This window comes from Alosa sapidissima, chromosome 7 (genome assembly GCF_018492685.1).
Source record: "Alosa sapidissima isolate fAloSap1 chromosome 7, fAloSap1.pri, whole genome shotgun sequence".
Lineage (NCBI taxonomy): Eukaryota > Metazoa > Chordata > Actinopteri > Clupeiformes > Clupeidae > Alosa > Alosa sapidissima.
The window spans coordinates 195,871-217,554 of record NC_055963.1 but is presented as its reverse complement, the minus strand read 5'-3'; the positions used below and the strand labels follow the sequence as shown (position 1 = coordinate 217,554).

The following is a 21,684-nucleotide window of genomic DNA, read 5'->3' as shown; positions in this document are numbered from 1 at the left end:
TTTTGCATGTATCACTGCATGTATGCATGCATGAAATATCATGGGTTTGTGTGTGAGAAAGAGAACCATCAGCTTACCCTCAGGTAAGACCACACTATTGCAGGCCAAAAAAACAAGGTGCAAACGTTTCGCGTCTAGCCCTTCATCAGTGTTCCTTGTATGTGTACCCCCCCATCCCATCCCCAACACACACACAAAAAACACACACACTTACATCATCACTGTCATCACCTCACATACATACAGCACACTGCTTGCTACAGTAAGCCTCCTCTACATACTTGCTGCACACTGCCCCCCCCTCCCTACATACACAGCACATTGTCTTCAGGATCTTCTCCAACACACATCCTCTACATACTTACAGCACACTGTCCCCACCTACCCACACACACACTACACACACACAGTCACTGCTCCACTCCCCTCCCGCCCACACACACATCTTCACTGTCATCACTCACATACATCATACATACAGTACTCTGCTTGCAATAGTAAGTCCCTTCATCATACTTGCAGTACACTGCTCCCCCTCTCCCCTACATACACAGCACATTATTTCATCAGGAAGCTTCTCCAACACACATATTGCACACTGCCCTCTCCCCACATACACAGTACACTATCCCATCTCCCCTGTCATCCCCCCAACACACACACCAAGACCCCTGGCAGTTGGGTTAGCCCCTTGAGCCGTGGTCTGCCCAAGGTTTCTTCCTTGGTAAGGGAGTTTTTCCTTGCCCCTGTTGCTTATGGGTGCTCCTTGGTGCCCCCCCCCCCAATCCCAATCTTCCCCCACCTTTCTTATGCAGCCCTTGCCACTTAATCTACTAAACCCCTCTTCTACTGCACTTTTTACCCCCCCCCATTAATGCACAAATAGGCTGACACCAGACATAATTTCACTGCATTTCTTACTTCTACAACTATATGCATGTGACAATAAACTTCCTTGTATCCTTGTATCCTTGTATCAGACAAGTGCTCTCTTTGAGCAAGCACTTTCACTAAAGTCAAGTCAACTGTCAGACTCTGAAGACTTATTTGATCACTTTAATGCAAAAATGGCAAACATTATGGATGACATTGCTCCATTACAATTCAAGAAAGTTAAGGACAAACAGAAAGCACCATGGAGGCAAAATCCAGCAGTTAAACTTCTAAAAAGAGAGTGTAGGAAGACTGAAAGAAAATGGCGTAAATACAAACTTCAGATCCACTATGAAATCCATAAAGAGATGCTCCGCACATATAACTCTGAAATATGCAAAGCAAGACAGTCTTTCTTTTCTAACATTATCAATAGAAGTTTAAATAACACTCATATTCTATTTTCAACTGTTGATAAGTTAACAAATCCCCCCTCACAATTAGCGCCTGAACTTCTCTCAACTAATAAATGCAATGAATTTTCATCTTTTTTTAAAGGTAAAATTGACAAAATCAGACTCAACATATCTGCTCAATTACAAATTCAACAACCTGAACTTCCAGCAACAAACAGAGGGAAACTAAACTTGATGTCAGAGTTCAGCTTGATATACTACGAAACACTTGAAAAAACGGTACAGAATCTCAGCCCTTCCACATGTGTCTTAGACACTCTGCCTACCAATTTCTTCAAAACTGTTTTTCACCTCATAGCGGCGGATGTCCTTCAAATGGTACATGTATCACTGCTGTCTGGCACTTTTCCTAAGTCACTGAAAACAGCTGTTGTAAAGCCACTTCTCAAGAAGAATAACCTGGATGCCTCCATGCTAAACAATTACAGGCCCATATCCAATCTACCTTTTATTGGCAAAATTATTGAAATAGTAGTCTTTTAATCAATTAACCACCTTCCTAACATCAAATGGGTATTTTGATTACTTTCAGTCTGGTTTTCGGGCAAATCACAGCACTGAAACAGCTCTCATTAAAGTTTCCAATGACATACGCCTCAACACAGATTCAGGTAAAACATCAGTCCTAGTGCTACTGGACCTTAGTGCAGCATTTGACACTGTTGATCACAATATTTTACTACACAGACTAGAACACTGGGTTGGATTTACAGGCATAGTTATCAGCTGGCTAAAATCATATCTACAAGAAAGGAGCTTCTTTGTTGCCATCGGAAGAACTGTACCTCAACACCAACGTCCTTGACCTGTGGTGTTCCCCAGGGGTCGATCTTGGGGCCACTATTATTCAACCTCTATATGCTCCCACTTGGACAAATCATTTAAAATCATTTGATTTCATATCATAGCTATGCAGATGACACACAAATTTACTTAGCTCTATCACCAAACGACTATGGTCCTCTTGAATCTATGTGTCAGTGTATAGAACAAATCAACACCTGGATGTCTCAAAATTTTCTTCAGCTGAACAAAGAAAAAACTGAAGTAATTATATTTGGTAAAAATGAGGAAAGACTTAGGGTTGCCACTCTCCTTGACACAAAAGGGTTGAAGGCAAAGGATACTGTTAAAAATCTTGGTGTATTAATTGACAGTGATCTAAATTTCAACAGCCACATGAAAGCGATAACTAAATCAGCTTTTTACCACCTCAAAAATATTGCCAAACTCAGAGGGCTGATGTCAAAACATGACTTAGAAAAACTCATTCATGCATTTATCTCCAGCAGGGTTGATTACTGCAATGGACTGTTCACAGGCCTTCCTAAAAAGACTATTAAACAGCTTCAGGTGATACAAAATGCAGCAGCTAGGACTCTTACAAAACTAAAAGAACTGACCACATTACTCCAATTCTTAAATCCTTGCACTGGCTTCCAGTAAGTCACAGAATTGACTTTAAAGCACTATTGCTTGTTTATAAATCAGTAAATGGAGCAGGACCTAAATACTTGTCAGACATGCTTCAGCAGTACACACCTTCTCGTCCACTCAGGTCCCAGGTGAAAAACCTGCTAGTAAAACCTACAGTTAGAACTAAACATGGTGAAGCAGCTTTTAGCTGCTATGCGGCTCAGCTGTGGAACCAACTTCGGATGACATTAAAAAGGCCCCAACTGTAGCCAGTTTTAAATCTAGACTTAAGACCAAACTGTTCTCAGATGCTTTCTGCTAACTGTGCCGAGTTACAAATTCTGAATCTGCCTTGATAATTATTCTACTTTGTCTTTTATTACTTTTTTTACTACTTTTGCCTTTGTTTTTGCTTACTAATTATTCTTTATTTTTAAACGATTTTACCTTGTGTTTTATGTTTTCTTTTTATTATGATCTTTACCTTTTAACTATTCTTTGACTATATTGCCCTTCTATGCTTTTATTTGTTATTATTGTTTGGTTTTGTTTATGTAAAGCACATTGAATGACCTCTGTGTATGAAATGTGCTATATAAATAAACTTGACTTGACTTAAACAGTTCACCAATCCCTCTGTGTACAACGGCGTGGGAGAAAAGAAACAGGGCTTCAGAATGCATTGCTACGTTTCCCCGCGATTACAAAAGTAGGCCTAATGACTGGCCTACCGGTATGTAGAACCAATCAGATCACGTTGTAGCCTACTACACGGAAGTAGATGTTCTACATCTATCAGCTCAGTTAACGCAGTGACGTCCTGCCAGCTGCTGCATCTTCTGGTGAGACAGAGTAGCAACAAGATGAGAGGTATGACATGACATGGAAACTTTCACCTATATTAATTTCTGGCCAGCATCGCGTTCAACAATCACATTGGACAAGGAAAGTAGGCCTATAAATTAATTTACTAGCAAAGTAAATGCACTGGAAATCAAGCAAAATTAGAAAAAAACTAGAATTCGTTTAGGCTGCAGCGAGATGTACTTGGTCGGCTGAAAAAACAGAAAGCTTACTCTGTCGCTCTGTCCGAGTGGATATGCCTAGGCTATATGTAGCCTAAACATAGGTCTACTCATTATATAGCCATTGTTATTAGGTTACATATGTGTGTTCTGTATGGTGAAGTTATAACCAGACTTCTATCAATACAAAGCAGAAGAATCAGCTGGCAATGGATTTAAAGTGACTGCTTTTCAACCCGTAGCCACTTAAAGTGTATATGTCAGGTTAAAAAACATTTTTGACAAATGAAGGGACATGAAGCAAGATAGTAGTGAGTAGTTTTTTTCTTGAAAAATCAACTTTAAATACAATAGAACAATATACAGTTATTTTTTATAACTGAATTTATGAACATTCCAGACACAATAATGACCTCATAAGAGGGAGTCCAGCAAAGTTGGTCAATTAAAAAACACATGGGATAAGGGATCATACAGTAGGTTTTTTTACACTGATACACTGAGGCCAAAAACATGACTTCATTTAGGACATAAAACCATGACTTATGTTTTAACTGAGTTCAAAAGCAGGAAGTTGTTTGTCATCCATGTTTTTATATATTTTTTACATGTGTCAATTTCGGTGTTAATTCATCAGGTTTTATGGAGAGGTATAATTGTGTCATCTGCATAAGAATGGAAATCAATGCCATGTTTCCTAATTTCAGAGCCTAGGAGAAGCACCTTAGGGAATTGACCACTCTGCTGTGTCCTCGTGTGACTGGCACCCCAGTCATGTGTGCGATGGTGGTCACTGACCATACCTGCGCTGGTACAATGTCATCAATGCATTTGCATATATAGCCTGTTACATACTCATGTTACATACTCAGTGTAATCTGTTACATGCTCACGTTACATACTCTGTGTAATCGTTGCATATATAGCCCGTTACATACTCAGTGTAATCGTTACATACTCATGTTACATACTCAGTGTAATCGTTGCATATATAGCCCGTTACATACTCAGTGTAATCGTTGCATATATATAGCCCGTTACATACTCACGTTGCATACTCAGTGTAATCGTTGCATATATAGCCCGATACATACTCACGTTACATACTCAGTGTAATCGTTGCATATACAGTGGGCATCGCTTTCAAATGACCACTTCAGTCGCGCATTACGAGGCGTGAAGCCTCGTGAAGCTTTAGTACCACTTTCAGCCACTGTGCGTCGCTCTGCCACTGTACATCGCTCTGCCTGCCACCCCTTCTGAAAAATAAGGAGGCTACCATTAAACATAATTGTTTCCGAAAGTAATCCCAGCCTACAAACTCAATAACAAAATAAATCATGCATAATTAAACATTACCTTGATTTAGGCTACTTGGGTATAGCTTAAGGCTTGACTACACAGTGGTAACGAAAATCGAAATCGAAATTGCTGTCTACATTATTGTCAGTGTTGGGGGTAACACAACTACGCAAATCAAAACCGTGTCTTGTGTGATAATTGAGCCAGTAGAGAAATAACTGTTCAGAATGAATCTGTAGCCTTGGGTAGGCTTCTGCAGAAAACAATGTTGTTGCCGATTTAATACTATCTGGCGACGTTTTTAACAGGCTACGCAGTAGAGGCTTAGACAACTATGACCCACGTTTTGGTTTCGTAAATTAATTTGCCCTACTTCTTGACTGCAATGTAGTCAATTGACTGCTTGACATGTCATTTTTATTTTTCTGTACAATAAACAAATACATCTGCTTTATGCCGCAGAATTACATTCATATTTGGCTGACTTCTGCAGACGCGCAAAAAAACACTGCCAGGCCATCCTTAAAAATATTTTCGTTTGCCGTAACCTGACCGACCCTGTCAATTTAGAACCGACCCAAATATTTATTTTTTTCCCCTTTTAGTCCGACCGACTTGCCGGTTGTAAACTTGCGTTAAGACCGACCAATTTTTTTTTACTCTGAACAACCAATACAAATAAAATACTATTTATTTTAGTAGGCCTAAGTATTGTGAATATAAATTGCCTACATACAAACGTAGGCTCTCTTAAATAAAACCCTGTGGTGTCATCTCTACACCAGTCCTAGGCTACAGTCCTACCCAATAGGCCTACTCGAAGCAGATAGCGTTGTCTGACGGTCGAGTGGGTTAATGCGCGTATTTCCAGAACAGGTCTGCAACTTTTCAGGCAGCTCTGAGTTCGAATCTAGGCAGGAGCAGAGCCATATAAAGGCCTAGGCCTATTGTTATCATTTTTTGCAAGGTGTTGATAGCTGTTTTTGAGACACGTTAAACGTTCTTTATAATGAGCGCATACGGGGAGTAAAACGACTGTTACGCGCTGTTACAACTGTAGGCTACAATGATTACAATACAAAAATATGCGCGTGTTAGTTTAGTTAGTTTTGCACTTTTGCCTCATGTGTTTTCAGGTTTGAGGGCTTTTTTGGCAAGATTGACCTTGGTTAGACTCTGCATATGTTATTTCTCCGTATGGAAAATAAAGTCAATTTTCGACACACGTCTGTTATTAGTTCAATAACAAGTGTTCCTTGTTAAAAACGTGACTAGTGAAACTCAAATGATTTTAGAAATATTTAGCCAAAGCCAAAAAGTGTTAGAGAGAAGGAGAGACGGTGCAGCTCAGATGTCTTCTTAATTTTCTTTATTCTTTAGTAAAAGGTGCAGAACATTATTAAACTTTGACTAACGTTTCGATGTTCGTTAGTCAAAAACATAAACACATCGAAACGTTAGTCAAAGTTTAATAATGTTCTGCACCTTTTACTAAAGAATAAAGAAAACTAGAAAACGCAATTCCAGGGAATTACCAGTGCATGAAAATGCAAAACATATGGTGTGAAATGTATTGTTAAAACAGATGATGTGCTAATTGGCAACCAACATGATGAGGTTTAATATAGTTGGAATGACTGAACTAGGTAGATGAGGTTTAATATAGTTGGAATGACTGAACAGTTAAATAGGTGGATAGTTTAAAAGGTTAAATTATTTGCTAGGTAGATGAGGTTTAATGTAGTTGGAATGACTGAACTAGGTAGATGATGTTTAATATAGTTGGAATGACTGAACTAAGTAGATGAGGTTTAATATAGTTGGAATGACTGAACAGTTAAATAGGTGGATGGTTGAAAAGGTTAAATTATTTGCTAGGTAGATGAGGTTTAATATAGTTGGAATGACTGAACTAGGTAGATGAGGTTTAATATTGTTGGAATGATTGAACAGTTAAATAGGTGGATAGTTTAAAAGGTTTAATTATTTGCTAGGTAGATGAGGTTTAATATATTTGGAATGACTGGACAGTTAAATAGGTGGATAGTTTACATGGCTAAATTATGTTGTGGACAGAGGAAACAGTTGAACAAGACGTGTAGTCTTATAAAGAGAACTAGAAATGCAATTCCAAGGAATTACCAGTGCATGAAAATGCTAAAGTTGTGATGTAAAATATCATGTATAGTTAAAACAGATAATACAGAGATGGTCACTACGGTGATGCTAGGATAGACATGGTGGTTGCATAGCTTAATAAAAGTTGATAGTTTAAAAGTAGACTGTTTAAAAGCTGAATGTAGATAGTTTAAAAGTTGTTGATAGACAGCTAGTTTAATAGATAGTTTAATGATAGTTTAAAAGTAGACCGTTTAAAATTTGAAGGTAAAAAGTTGTTGACAGACTGGAAGTTGAATGAATGTTGATATTCAAATAGTTTAATGGCTGTGTATAGGTAGATATAGATATGATGATAACTGAAAATTGGAATGGCTCTAATGTTTGCTAGAAGTTATGCTAAGATTTTTAACTATGCTAACCATACTACTTAGCTAATGTTTTATAGCAGTGCTAGCAATGCTAACCTGCTAACCATGCTACTTAGCTAACGTTTTCTAGCAGTTTAAGGAATGTTGATATTCAAATAGTTTAATGGCTGTGTATAGGTAGATATTTGACGATAACTTAAAGTTGGAATGGCTCTAATGTTTGCTAGCAGTTATGCAAAGATTTGTAATTCTGCTAACCATGCTACTTAGCTAATGTTTTATAGTAGTGCTAGCAATGCTAACCATGCTACTTAGCTAACATTTTCTAGCAGTTTTGCTAAACATGCTAACTATGTTAACCATGTGACTTAGTTAACCAAGCTTATCATTTTTAGTAGTTATGCTAACTATGCTAACTAACATGCTAACTATGTGTTACTTAGCTAATCATTTTTAGTAGTTATGCTAACTAACATGCTAACTATGCTAACCATGTTACTTAGCTAACTTAGCTAATCATTTTTAGCAGTTATGCTAACTATGCTAACTAACATGCTAGCATGTTAACTATGCTAACCATGTTACTTAGCTAACCTAGCTAATCATTTTTAGCAGTTTTGCTAAAAATGCTAACTATGCTAACCATGTGACTTAGCTAACCTAGCTAATCATTTTTAGCAGTTTTGCTAAAAATGCTAACAATGCATGCTAACTAGCTACAGTGGGTAGGAGTCATAGTTGATGAAAAGTGTTGACAGTTGATGACAAGTTAAAAGTTGTTGATAGACAGCTAGTGAATGTATATAGTTTAAAAGTTGAATGTAGATAGTTTAAAAGTTGTTGATAGACAGCTAGTTTAATAGATAGATAGTTTAATGATAGTTTAAAAGTAGACCGTTCAAAAGTTGAATGTAAAAAGTTCAGTAGTTTAAGGCGAGACACTACAGGTGAATAGGGTAAAAAATTTAAATAATAGACATCACCATGAAACTTTCTCAGTTGATTACTTACACAAGTATGAACAAAAAATGTATTACAAGTTTTTGAAATTCGAATGTTTAATTATGCAAATTAGGCATTCTCTCATTAAATATGCGCAAATTTGCATATATTTTCGGTAGATAGATCTGAACATATGATAAAGCCTGGTACAAAATTATTCTTTCATTTTGTTTGCATACAAGATAAAAATAAAATTACAGAGGGATTTCAGAATATCTGCTTTCATTACCTAGGAAATCAGAATATACTGTCCATAGCCTTAAAAAATCGATTTTTGCCATATATTTTTGATTAAAATGTCACATAAATCAGGCCAGGAATGATTTATTAACAAATCCCTCTGTAAATATCTTCAGAATACTGCTAAGTGTATATCTGGAAAGTTTGGTGTACATAGGTGCTACATAGGCTGAGATGTTTCTACTGGAAAATGATAAAAACTCAATTTGAGAAAACAGCCTTGGAACACAGCCAAGAGATTCCGTTCTCAGCCAAGACTCGCCTTTGAACTTTCGCGATTAGTTGCGGTTACAAAGGAAGTGTCCATATTTGGATAGCACAACGTCATGCAGGAAAAACAGAGCTTTCCAACGGTACTACACATGTTATGTTTTGTATCACGGTCGCGGTAGAGCATGAAACGTTAGAAGACTAACTTTTGGTGAATTTAGGAGAAATATACAGGCGCGAGTAGACAAAATGTAATGAAATAAACACCTAAATGTGTAAATCGGGCTTTGTTATTGTAGTAGTGTGAAAGAATACATGCTAAGGTAGCAAATTAGCCGAAAATCTCAAAATTGACCAGTGCATGAAAAAAACGATGTTTTCACCTGCCGTGTCTCGCCTTAATGGGTTACATTGTTTAACAGTGGATTATTGCAGTGAGGACTTTTATTTTGAAACAGTTTTGGGCAGAGGAAACAGTTGAATAGGATGTGTAGTCTTAATTGACCCAGATTGTATGCTTAAAGCCTGAGGCTGCAGGTGGCCTGAACACCTGCCATAGGATTCTAATTGCTTAACAGCCGTATTATGATGTCACAATCGGCAATGTTAAGTCTATGGGGATTTTTAAAAAGTTTTTCTTTAATAGTTTAAAAAGTATAAAAGTTGAAAAGACATAGCAGCTTGGTCCGTTTGAAGACCTACGTTACAAAGTTTGAACGAAGTTTCTAAGTTAAACTGTCCAAGAGAAATTGCGTACGGAAAAACGTGCGTTGCGTACGGGGATAGCGGAAGAAGAAGTTGTTGAAGTTGCCTAGGAAGAACAGTACAGTGCATTTTCATGCACTGTAATGAGACTGTATGTTTAAAGCCTGAGAAACTGACAGTTGATGCAGGTGGCCGGAACACCTGGCCTAGGATTCTAATTGCTTAAGTGCTCTATTATGATGTCATCAGCCCATGTTAAGTCTATGGGGAAATTTTGAATAGTTTTTAATTAATAGTTTAAAAAGTATAACAGTTACAAAGATGAAAAATACAAAGCCCCCATGTCCTAAGTAAGACCTACGTAACATTGTTTGAATGAAGTTTCTACATTAAACGGTTGAAGCTGCATCAAATGCGTTAGCGGAAGAATAAGAATAAGAAGCCTAGGAAGAACAGTACAGTGCATTTTATATATTTTTTTCATGCACTGTAATTAAGAAGACATCTGAGCTGCACCGGCGTCTCTCCTTCTCTCTAAAATATCTGTCCTGGCCTGGTTGCACCGGATTGTCGCCAAACAACAGAAGCGCGGAGAACCCTCCTTTGTCTACCAAAAAGTGTTACTTTGTGCCCACACGCTCCCCCACTGCTTGTGAAAGAAGGGGGTGGGGGAGGGGGGCTTAACGTGAAAAAGCTTAATATCCCAAAACGGCAACAAGTCATAATTGTAGGCTACAGGAAGTGGGGGGAGGGTATGGGATGACCAGAGCCTTCTTCGCTGTGCTATTCAGAAAGCATCTATTGTCTTTCCAGGCGCACACAGCTCGTGCATATAGCCTATCGAGTGCCTTAACAGATAGACTCTGCTCTTGGGTTTGGCCTCACAGCGAACTCAACCCTCTTGTTGCTTGCAGTTTGTTAAATAAAGCGATGCAGATTACATTATTTATTTCTGATTAATTGCGTCTTTTGATGTCTTTTGCAACATCTGCTTGTTAGGCTGGGCTACTGTCAATGTCCTGTACAGGTAAATGTTCAACTGGCTGGTGTAGGCCTACAGGCTATAATCAATTAGGGACTGTTCGTTATTTATTTAAGGGGTTACCAGAGGAGTTTTGGGTGCATTAGTCAAAAAAGACGTGACCCTCCCTCGCCAACAAGAATTTTTTCTATGACCCTCCAAAGTGATTGAGAAAAAACGCATGACCCTCCCCTCCCAACAATTTATTGATGCCTTCTGTAGGCTACTGGGTCAATTTGGGAGCTTGCATGCTACGACACCTTCCTTGAAATGCCTTGAAAAGGCTGTCGTTTGCACAATTTCACAAATAATCACCGGGACCGAAACAAACCTGTCAACTTTTCCCGGGTTTATCGAGTATTTTAACTTTTTCCTCGCTGTCTTAGGAGGAGCTGCAGGGACGTCGCAAGGGGGTGCGAGGCCCTGTGCGAACTTGACAGATGGTGCGAGGCCCTGTGCGAACTTGACAGATGCATGAACTTACGTGCATGAAATCATGCGATAGCTTACGTTACACATAGCCAAGGCTACCGTCGGTGCATTTTAGTAGCCTAGTCTAATAAGCTACACCAGCTTGTCTTTAAGAGGGGAAATTGTATAGCCTAAAACATTAGCTGAGTCACATATTTGGCCATATGGTGTTTATCATAGGCTACATCACGAAACCAAATAGTGTAACAAAGGCGAAAACTTTAATAGGGGAAATTAATTGGGCATAAACCATTGTGCTGAACGGTTGTTGTCAATGAGCAGAAACACACACGACATTCAAACTGTTGATAAGATGTGCACTATGGAAACTGGTCTGTAGGCTAACATTGGACAAATAAATGACACTGATTCGCCATATCCTGACTCTGAAAAAACATTGTCCTGGCAGAGCCCAGTCTCTCCTGTGACATTGAGGTGCGCAAAGTTTTTAATAGCCTGTTCAACTTCGAAAAGCTTCACCCGATGCCAGTCACTGATCGCAATTTCAAATTTCGGGAAGCCCTTTGGAATTATATCTCGAGCCTATTAAGGTCCAGTGCGTTATGTCTTGGGATTCGGACGTGCTCAAAAAGAAAATAAAAAACACTTTTTTATAGATGGTTATAAGGAGCAATATGAGTCTGAACTCCGTGTCATTCAGACTCAACCTCAGACTGTTGCTTTGATATCTTTTTCGTTGTCGTTTGAACATCGGCAAGCAGGCATGTTGCGGTTGCAATTTAAGTGAAATGTCTACAGTAGGAACATGCAACATGCTTGTTAGGCTGGGCTACTGTCTTGTACAGGTAAATGTTCAACAATTACTGGTGTGCAGGCTATAATCAATTAGCTAAATCATTTGTCCAGCTGTTTAAAAAAAAATCGTGCTACAGTGGGCAGTGCTTCGACTTGGCCAGCTTCACTCGCGGTCCGCGCGTGGGATCACACAACTTTAATTTGTATTTTCCCAGTGAGACGCTGCAACAACCCAAACGACCGGTAGATGGCTCAAGTGAGCAGGGTGCCTCGTAAAAAGAAATGGAGCCTGGAAAACCCTACACAGACTTCACTACAGACTTTAGCAGACTGATTTAGAAATAATTTAATAGCCAGAAATATGCCGGCCTGCCCTAATAAAGAAATATTTGGTTTACTGCGAGTGAATCCCGCAGCTGTAGAAGAAACGCAGGACAAATTAAACATTCTGGTTTTCTCCGAGTGCAACGATGATAGACAGACATCATTTGGACAAAATATAGAGCATATTAACCTCCGTTGCTCAGCCAAATGCCTTCCTGTTACGTCCTGTTATCACAGAGTTACAGGCGATAAACGATTTTTGATGGTCACAAGTTTAGCCTACTTCATTAGCGGTTTATTTTTTTGATTATTAAAGAGTGTTTTTCATTTAAAGGTTTGACTTCATGCTTATTCAGTAGAGCATTTAGTGCTCTTCCCAATCCCAGACGTTCACATTGCATGTTTGTTTGTAATGAATGCAACCGCGAGATAGGCTACGCGTTTGATGGCAATGAGTTGTTAACAGACATGAACCAAGACATATAGCCCAGCAGCAATCTAGGGACTGTTCGTTATTTATTGAAGGGGCCACCGGAGGAATTTTGAGTGCTTCAGTCAAAAGTTGCATGACCCTCCCTTGCCTGCTAGAAATTGTTCAATGACCCTCCGACAGAATTGTTAAAAAAGACATGACCCTCCCCTGCCAATTGTCGCTGTCTTCCGCCCGCGCTGCTTTTCGGCACAGCCACACACTGTGATAACGTTCTTAAATCAATCGTTCCCGTGAGCTTGCATGCTACCAGTCCTTCCTTTTCAAATGTGTTGCGCCTGTTTGTACAATTTCACAAATAATCATATGAGATTAATAATATGACAAATAATACCTGTGCACGGGGACCGAAACAATGCATGCCAACTTTTTCCGTGTTTCTCACGTATTTTAACTTCCCCCCGCTGTCTTGCCATTTTAATGTTTTCCTGTAGAATATCCCATATTTTAATACTCTCATAACAGCCCTGCCGTCGGGCCTGTCTCTGTGTTGCCCTGTTGCTACCCCTTGCCCTTCCAACGAAACAGATGTCTTCAAATCATCGTTTTCCTTGCTTGAAGGCGAACTTAGAGTGATGTTAACCTATTTAAGTTTAACGGCGTGATTGTCGTGAGAGCACGATTCATTGGCGCTTGCATGATCGGCCTTTTGTCTACGTGCGCACCTGAGGCTACTCAGCAACTAGAGAAAGAATTTCCCCTGTTTGTATGTTCACTCCAAGTTGGCCTACCATAACTTACCAACTCTGCACTGTAGACCCTAACTGGCTATTTATATTTTTCTGTGAAATAAGCAAATGTATTTGTTCAACTTTATGAAGCAGAATTACGCACTAGGCTACTTGGAACATAACAAATTTGACAAAGGACAGATGTATGTTATAGTGACAAAATATTAACTTTCAGTGTTTTACGATGTCTTTGTCATGGGGAAGTTTTCCCCCCCATGCATTTATTCTAGGCTACTGTCAGTGACTGACGCGAGAGAAGCGGGGTCTGTGTTTCGTTCATGTTAGTGACTGACGCGAGAGAAGCGGGGTCTGTGTTTCGTTCATGTCAGTGACTGACGCGAGAGAAGCGGGGTCTGTGTTGCGTTGAGTTAATTTATTTTCAATTGGGCATGCCGTGCTGTGTCGTCCACAGCTCATTTCTGACAAAGCCGAATTTACTCCTTTTGAAACAATGAGTGCGCGCGTTTGTATGGTTATATTGCTTGACAGGGAGGATCCCAAGCAGCTTTCAGCCATAAGGTTACTTTGAGAACATTTCCTAATTCACCCGACACTAATATTCAAAATGTTGAAAACTATTTCTATTAACTGACCACCTGATTCACGTTGACAAATCACACCTTCCCACCAGCTGTGACAGCTTAAAAGAAGTCAAGATGACTCCTAACTCACAGACCTATTCACAAACCTGTTTTGTGGCATTTCGCCTGTTTTGAAATCCTATGCGGTTCAAGAGCTTCCAATCGTGAGGAAGCAATTTTGCATTGTAGGCATAACTAACATGCAATAACGCCACCAACAACAACGAAAACTAGGCTACTCATTGTCAACATGTAAATTAAATGTAACATTATTGTGAATCAAATTAAAATGTTCTCTTTTGCAAACGTAGGCATAGGCATAGTAACAGATTAATTTAATAATGTTACAAAGATACTACATCAATCTGTATGCTTCATTAGGCTACTACGCTATTTGCTTTGCCTTACTCTTGATTCATTTAGGCCTTTTTATTCAATTATTCATCATCTTCTGTCCTTGTGTAGCGCACGCATTCTCAGACCTGTCACCTGCCACTCATTGTAAGGGAGGTGTTTGGAATCATTCCCGCGTTACAATCATCAGCCAATCAAGGTGGTCACTTCAGTCAAGCTCGTGCATGACGTCATCCATAGCAACGAAGACTCACTCACTCTTAGACTGTTAGTCAAAGATTCTAGAGCGCTCAGCTCCAGAATCTGTTCAGGAGTTGTCATTTTCCCTTACTTAGAGTAGCCTAGGTCTGAAAGGCTTTGTGAATAACTTAATAAGAGAAACTCCTATAGCTAAAATCTTTTATTGCTATTTAGGAGTAGCCTACTCCTAGTGGTAAGATAAAAGGCTTTGTGAATATGGCCCCTGGTGTCTAACCCAATGCATAGCCCATTTACACAAAATAATGGTCGAATATTAGGCTACTGATGATCATTGTTATTTAAGAACATGCAGAGCACAAAACATCTTGCTCGTAAAAAAGCATCATACCGCACATTGTGGCGGGTCTGTTATTTAACCTACTTACTGTAGGGCAGGCCTTCTGTTAAAGAATTTTATATAAAGCCTGCGCTAACAGTAATCCTCCTGCCCCCGATATCACAGCTGTGGATAGTGTGGAATGCAAGTAATAACACAATCCAATGTGTGTCTCAATTGTCCCCCGCTGACCACCTCACACATTTCTCTAGATTTTGCAACGACCTTACATGACACAATGCCATAAAATGCCAGTGTTTAGGACACCGAATAATGTTTGTAATGATACCAGTTAGGCCTACGTTCAACAGTAACATAGGCCTAAGTGTAATGAGCTATTCATTGTCGAAGGTGTGAAGTTAAATTCTTACGTTGGAAAACAAACATTTGCCGATATCATTGGATAGGGACTATGCCTACTTGTTTATTTTTTACGTAGCCTACAATGGCCAGTTCAGACAAAGCCGAAATTACTCATTTTGAAACATTTGTATGGTTATATTGCTTGACTTAAATCCCAGAGAGTAGGCTAGGCTACCGCACCCCACAGTGATGGGCCTAGCGGTCTTATGCGTTCAGTGTGGGGCATAAACAAGCTGAGAATTTAGCGGTGTCACATCTGCCTGTCACAGATGTGGGGAGCTAAAGCTTGGGATACAGTTACTACAGTTACAGTATTTTATTTTACTTCTTATGGAATATATATTTTTTTCACTTTTATAAAGGCTTTGTTTGAATGCTGTTGGAACAAATAGTAGTTGATTATGTAGGCAACTTTCTGTTGCAATATTCTGTGTGTTCTGGACTTGTTAAGATACATACAAACGTAGGCCTATAAATAGTATTTTATTTGTATTGGTTGTTTAGAGTAAAAAAAAATCGGTCGGTCTTAATGCAAGTTTACAACCGGCAAGTCGGTTGGACTAAAAGGGGAAAAAAATAAATATTTGGGTCGGTCGGGTTACGGCAAACAAAAATATTTTTAAGGATGGCCTGGTAGTGTTTTTTTGTGCGTCTGCAGAAGTCAGCCAAATATGAATGTAATTCTGCGGCATAAAGCAGATGTATTTGTTTATTGTACAGAAAAATAAAAATGACATGTCAAGCAGTCAATTGACTACATTGCAGTCAAGAAGTAGGGCAAATAACACTGACAATAATGTAGACAGCAAATTTCGATTTTTTACCACCGTGTAGTCAAGCCTTAAGACATACCCAAGTAGCCTAAATCGAGGTAATGTTTAATTATGCATGATTTATTTTGGTATTGAATTCGTAGGCTGGGATTACTCTCGGCAAGTCTCCTGCTTTTTCAGAAGGGGCGGCAGGCAGAGCGATGTACAGTGGCAGAGCGACGCACAGTGGCTGAAAGTGGTACTAAAGCTTCACGCAGCTTCACGCCTCGTAATGCGCGACTGAATTGGTCATTTGAAAGCGATGCCCACTGTACATTCAAACGCAAAAGGTGCTTTGATATCTTTTTCGTTTGAACGTCGGCAAGCAGGCATGCTGCGGTTGCAATGAATGAGGATAATTGGTTTTATCTGCAGATTTATTTTTTGCATTATTTTGAATATGACTCGCTCCAGTCTCAACAGCACGTCTACTTTTTCCACACGCATCTAAGTTCTAACACACATCCCCTCTCGCTTTCTCTCTTTCCATCCCTGCGCACGGGGCTCTCTTAAAGGAGCTGCACCATTTTACAACAATTGCATCTACATTTTCATATTAGAATGTTTTGTCTGTTTAAGTGTAAGCTTAAACTACCGTGATCAATTGAAGTTCCCGTGCCCCCGCTGAAAATCTCATGCGCTTATCGTTACACTATCAAATCTATAAGTAACCGTGACAAATAGGGTATAAGATATATAAACTCACGCTATTGTATTATCATATATGTTTGTTAATGGCTCACTGCGTCATGGAAGCAGTTAAGTCAAGTCGCATCAAAAATAGTAGTGGTAGATTCCCAAGTGACACCTTGTGGTTGTTTGTGTCAACTGCAGTTTGTGCCATTTCTGCTGAGAAAATGGGGTGCGTGATTCATGAAGGAACCCGTCCAAACTTAACTGGGACCCACTGTACGCACCACTATCACCTCTGGTGTAGCTACTTCCATTGATTATAGTGGAAGCTAATTGTTGCTAATTGTATGCGAATGGAATGCTTCAGTTACATACCTGGTGTAGCTCATACCTTAGAGTGAATATGAATGTACTAATGTAGGGAGTACATATGTTAGGTGTTTTGTTAAGGAAAAAAGAGAATATATATAACTCCAATCTATGTGTTCTTAATTATTTTTCATACAGACTTGCTCGGCTAACTGAGGAGGTTTTTTAAGGTTTGACTTGTTAAAACATTTAAAGAACATGTGTTTTGCAGAATAATGAAATCAGGAACTTTCTCCAAGTGGCCACTGCATTGGATCCACGCTTTAAACATAAATTGGATGATGACACCATCTGGGACCAGATCCAGAGAAAGCTGATTGAACATGTGAAATGTCATTCATGCACAACTTTCCTTTTCAGCTATTAACATCTAAGATCTAAATGCTAATTATGTTCTTTGTAGTCAACAGAGGAAGACTGTGGAGCTGATGGGGACACCATGGAGTCTGAGAATGAGGACGAGGAGGGTGTAAGTGTACGATAGCTGATATTATATAGGTTTTCAATTTAAATAATGATCATGCCTTTAATGGAGGTTTTCCCTTTTTTTTAATGATAATACTGATGATACTGATGAACCTTTTGTTTTGTTTTTTAGCAACACCCTCCCTGCAAACTGCCCAGGAAGACTCCACCCTGGAGGAGCTGTTCGCTGAGGAAGATGCACAGAACATAGTGTCACAGCAGAGCTCCATGTCCATCAAGAAACGAGTGGAGAGAGAGCTGCAGATATACCAGGAAGTTCCACCGGTCCTCATGTCTGAGGACCCTGCTGCATGGTGGTGGAACCAACAAAAGACATATCCTTTGCTGTCAAATCTCGCTTTCTCCTATTTATGCGTTCAAGCTTCTTCTACACCTAGCGAACGTGTGTTCTCCACAGCAGGAGACACTATCTGTCCAGAACGTGCACGCATCCTGCCTGAGAAGGCAGATACGATCATTTTCCTAAACAAAAACTGTTTCTGATTTTATACTGTACCTGCTGCTAATCTGGACTGGGTTTTACAAGTTATTTCTTATTGTTTATGTGCTATTCTGCACCAGGTTAGCCCATCAATGGGAGCACAGTAACATGTTTAAGGATCATTTTCCTAAACAAGAACTGTTTATGATTTTATACTGTACCTGCTGCTAATCTGGACTGGTTTTTACAAGTTATTTCTTATTGTTTAAGTGCTATTCTGCACCAGGTTAGCTCATCAGTGGGAGCACTGGGTAACATGTTGAAGTACCTGCAGCATCATCCACTCATGTGTACATGTATTTTCATGAGGTTTTCAAAAATAAAGCTCTCTTGAGGAAAGTGTATCCCTGAGAAAATATATTCATTATTTATAATATTTATATTCTAGTTCATACATTTGATATTTATATTGTAGTTTAAGACAGCCCTGTGAGAAATTTGTAGTAAAGTTCATAAAAAGTAAAAGTTCATAGAATTAAAATTCATGGAGAAGGTCAGACTTTTTCATTCAGAAAGACCGCTGGTTAGCTAAAATATCCTAAACTTTTTTTTGACCCTGCCTCTTAAAAAAATCGGAATCGAAACAAGGAATCGTAATTGTTCAAATTTAAACGATACCCAACCCTACGAGTCACGCATAATGTTTGAAAACCACTGGCTCGTAATCACGATAATTTAACACACGACAGTTGGATACTTCATCATGTTCCCATGCCTACATTTTGGTGAGTAGCATAGAGATCGTTAAAACAATAAAGAATGGCTCTCCGTTTGGGACATCGAAAACTTTTTAAATATTTTTTAATATTTTTAATAGGGTAGACTACCGTCAGAGATGCTGACTTGCAAAGGCCTCGGGATAACACGTCATCTCCACTATCATCAGTCAATGCCCCCTTGATCAAAGTGGGGAATGAAAGAAAAAGTTTGAGAACCACTGGCTTAACAAGTTACCTGCAGTCCAGAACACACAGAATATTGCAACAGAAAGTTGCCCTTTATAATCAACTACTATTTGTTCCAACAGCATTCAAACAAAGCCTTTATAAAAGTAAAAAAAAAATATATTCCATAAGAAGTCAAATAAAATACTGTTACTGTAGTAAATGTATTCCAAGCTTCAGCTCCCCACGTCTGTGACAGGCAGACCTGACACCGCTAAATTCTCAGCTTGTTTATACCCCACACTGAACACGTAAGATCGCTAGGCCCATCACTGTGGGGTGCGGTAGCCTACTCTCTGGGATTTAAGTCAAGCAATATAACCATACAAATGTTTCAAAATGAGTAATTTCGGTTTTGTCTGAACTGGCCATTGTAGGCTACGTAAAAAATAAACAAGTAGGCTAGGCCTATCCCCTATCCAATGATATCGGCAAATGTTTGTTTTCCAAAGTAAGAATTTCACTTCACCATGCACCTTCGACAATGAATAGCTCATTACACTTATGTTACTGTTAAACGTAGGCCTATCTGGTATCATTACAAACATTATTCTGTGTCCTAAAAACTGGCATTTTATGGCATTGTGTCATGTAAGGTCGTTGCAAAATCTAGAGAAATGTGTGAGGTGGTCAGCGGGGGACAATTGAGACACACATTGGATTGTGTTATTACTTGAACATTCCACAGCTATCCACAGCTGTGGTATCAGGGGCAGGAGGATTACTGTTAGCGCAGCCTTTATATAAAATTCTTCAACAGAAGGCCTGCCTCGAATGCAGGCTTGCCCAAAATAAAGGCATGTGGTTTGCACAGCCTACAGTAAGTAGGTTAAATAACAGACCCGCCACAATGTGCGGTATGATGATTTTTTACGAGCAAGATGTTTTTGGTGCCCTACGCACACTGCATGTTCTTAAATAACAATGATCAGTAGCCTAATATTCGACCATTAATTTGTGTAAATTGGCAAGCGTGACCACCTTAATTGGCTGATGATTGTAACGCGGGCATGATTCCAAACACCTCCCTTACGATGATGAGTGACAGGTCTCAGAATGCGTGCGCTACACAAGGACAGAAGATGATGAATAACTGGGGCCGTAGGCTATTCACAAAGGCTTTTATCTTACTACTAGGAGTAGGCTACTCCTAAATCGCACTAAAAGATTTTAGCTTGGAGGTTTCTCTTAAAAGTTATTCACAAAGCCTTTCAGACAACTCCTAAACTAGGAGTGAGTCTTCGTTGCTATGGATGACGTCATTACTCATGCACGAGCTTGACTGAAGTGACCACCTTGATTGGCTGACGATTGTAACGCGGGAATGATTCCAAACACCTCCCTTCCGATGATGAGTGACAGGTGACAGGTCGGAGAATGCGTGCGCTACACAAGTAGTGCGAAGGATGGAAGATGATTAATAGGCTAACTGAATAAAAAGGCCTAGCCTAAATGAATAAAGAGTAAGGCAAAACAAATAGCCTAGTAGCCTAATGAAACATAGGCCTATGGATTGATGCAGTAGCCTACCTTTGCAACATTATTAAATTAATCTGTCACCATATGCCTAGGCTACGTTTGCAAAGAGGAGAACATTTTAATTTGATTCACAATGAAACGTTACATTTAATTTACAATGTTTAATGTTAACAATGAGTAGTTTTGGTTGTTGTTGGTGGCGTTATTGCATCCCTTTTATGAATGCAAAATTGTTCCCTCGTGATTGGAAGCTCCTGTTGCGCATAGGCATTTCAAAACATCGCAACGTAAAATGCCACGAAAAGCTGTTTATGAATACAGGGCTGCCAACGGATTATGAACTTTCGGGCCCCTGGGTACCACATGTATTAAGGGCTCCCTACTAATTGTCACATATAGGAAGGGGGGTTTGCTTCCAGGGCTAGTCTAGCAACTCTCCGTTGGCTTGTGAGCTCGGAAAATTAAACTTCTCATCAGGCCAATCAAATCATCTATAGGAGTCGTTAGGGGGGCATAACATAATGATTGATGGCAGAGTTGCAACGGTTTGGCTTGAATTCCCTGCTACTTGAAAACAAAGAAAATGGATATTGCTGTTGGCCAACAGTGTGACACGAGTTAAGCTTGTTTTGAGATGGCAAAAGTTTGAACTAGCCAACTAGCTCCGCTGGTGGGAAAACCCATGGGACTCAGTGCTGTCCTATTGCGTGCAGAGGTAATTTGAAAGACAACCGATTATCCCGCCCCTCGGACTGAGCACTGCGAATGGTGAGTGCCCATTTTAATGTGGGTCTGGCTTGTCAGGGTAGCATTTTGGGGATGGCCAATACTAAATTCAATCAGATTCATAGCCTACATCCTGATGTGTTGATATTGAGGCAATGATTCTATGCAAAGGCTTGGGCTTCAGGGCCCCCTGACACCTTGGGCCCGGAAGGCCCGTGCAGTAATCCATCCCTGGGACCAGGGTCCCAGAGTTAAATGAACATTGGTATCAAAGGGATCTAGCCTACTACTAGGACCATGGGCGTCGGAGGCATTGTGAAGGTGGGTAGGACATTTCAGAGGGGGGGT

At 39.6% G+C, this 21,684-nt stretch overlaps 2 long non-coding RNA genes across 2 annotated transcripts; one reads left to right on the top strand and one right to left on the bottom strand.

Moving 5' to 3' along the window:
• Positions 1 to 448: 448 nt before the first annotated feature.
• LOC121713782 lies at positions 449 to 21,022 on the bottom strand. Its single transcript, XR_006032942.1, has 3 exons — positions 20,942 to 21,022; positions 1,985 to 1,989; positions 449 to 459 (listed from the first exon to the last, which is right to left on the bottom strand). It is a non-coding gene; the product is annotated as an uncharacterized LOC121713782 (long non-coding RNA).
• On the top strand, positions 17,329 to 18,228 carry LOC121713781. The gene is made up of 3 exons (XR_006032941.1): positions 17,329 to 17,545; positions 17,624 to 17,689; positions 17,819 to 18,228. It is a non-coding gene; the product is annotated as an uncharacterized LOC121713781 (long non-coding RNA).
• Positions 21,023 to 21,684: the final 662 nt, after the last annotated feature.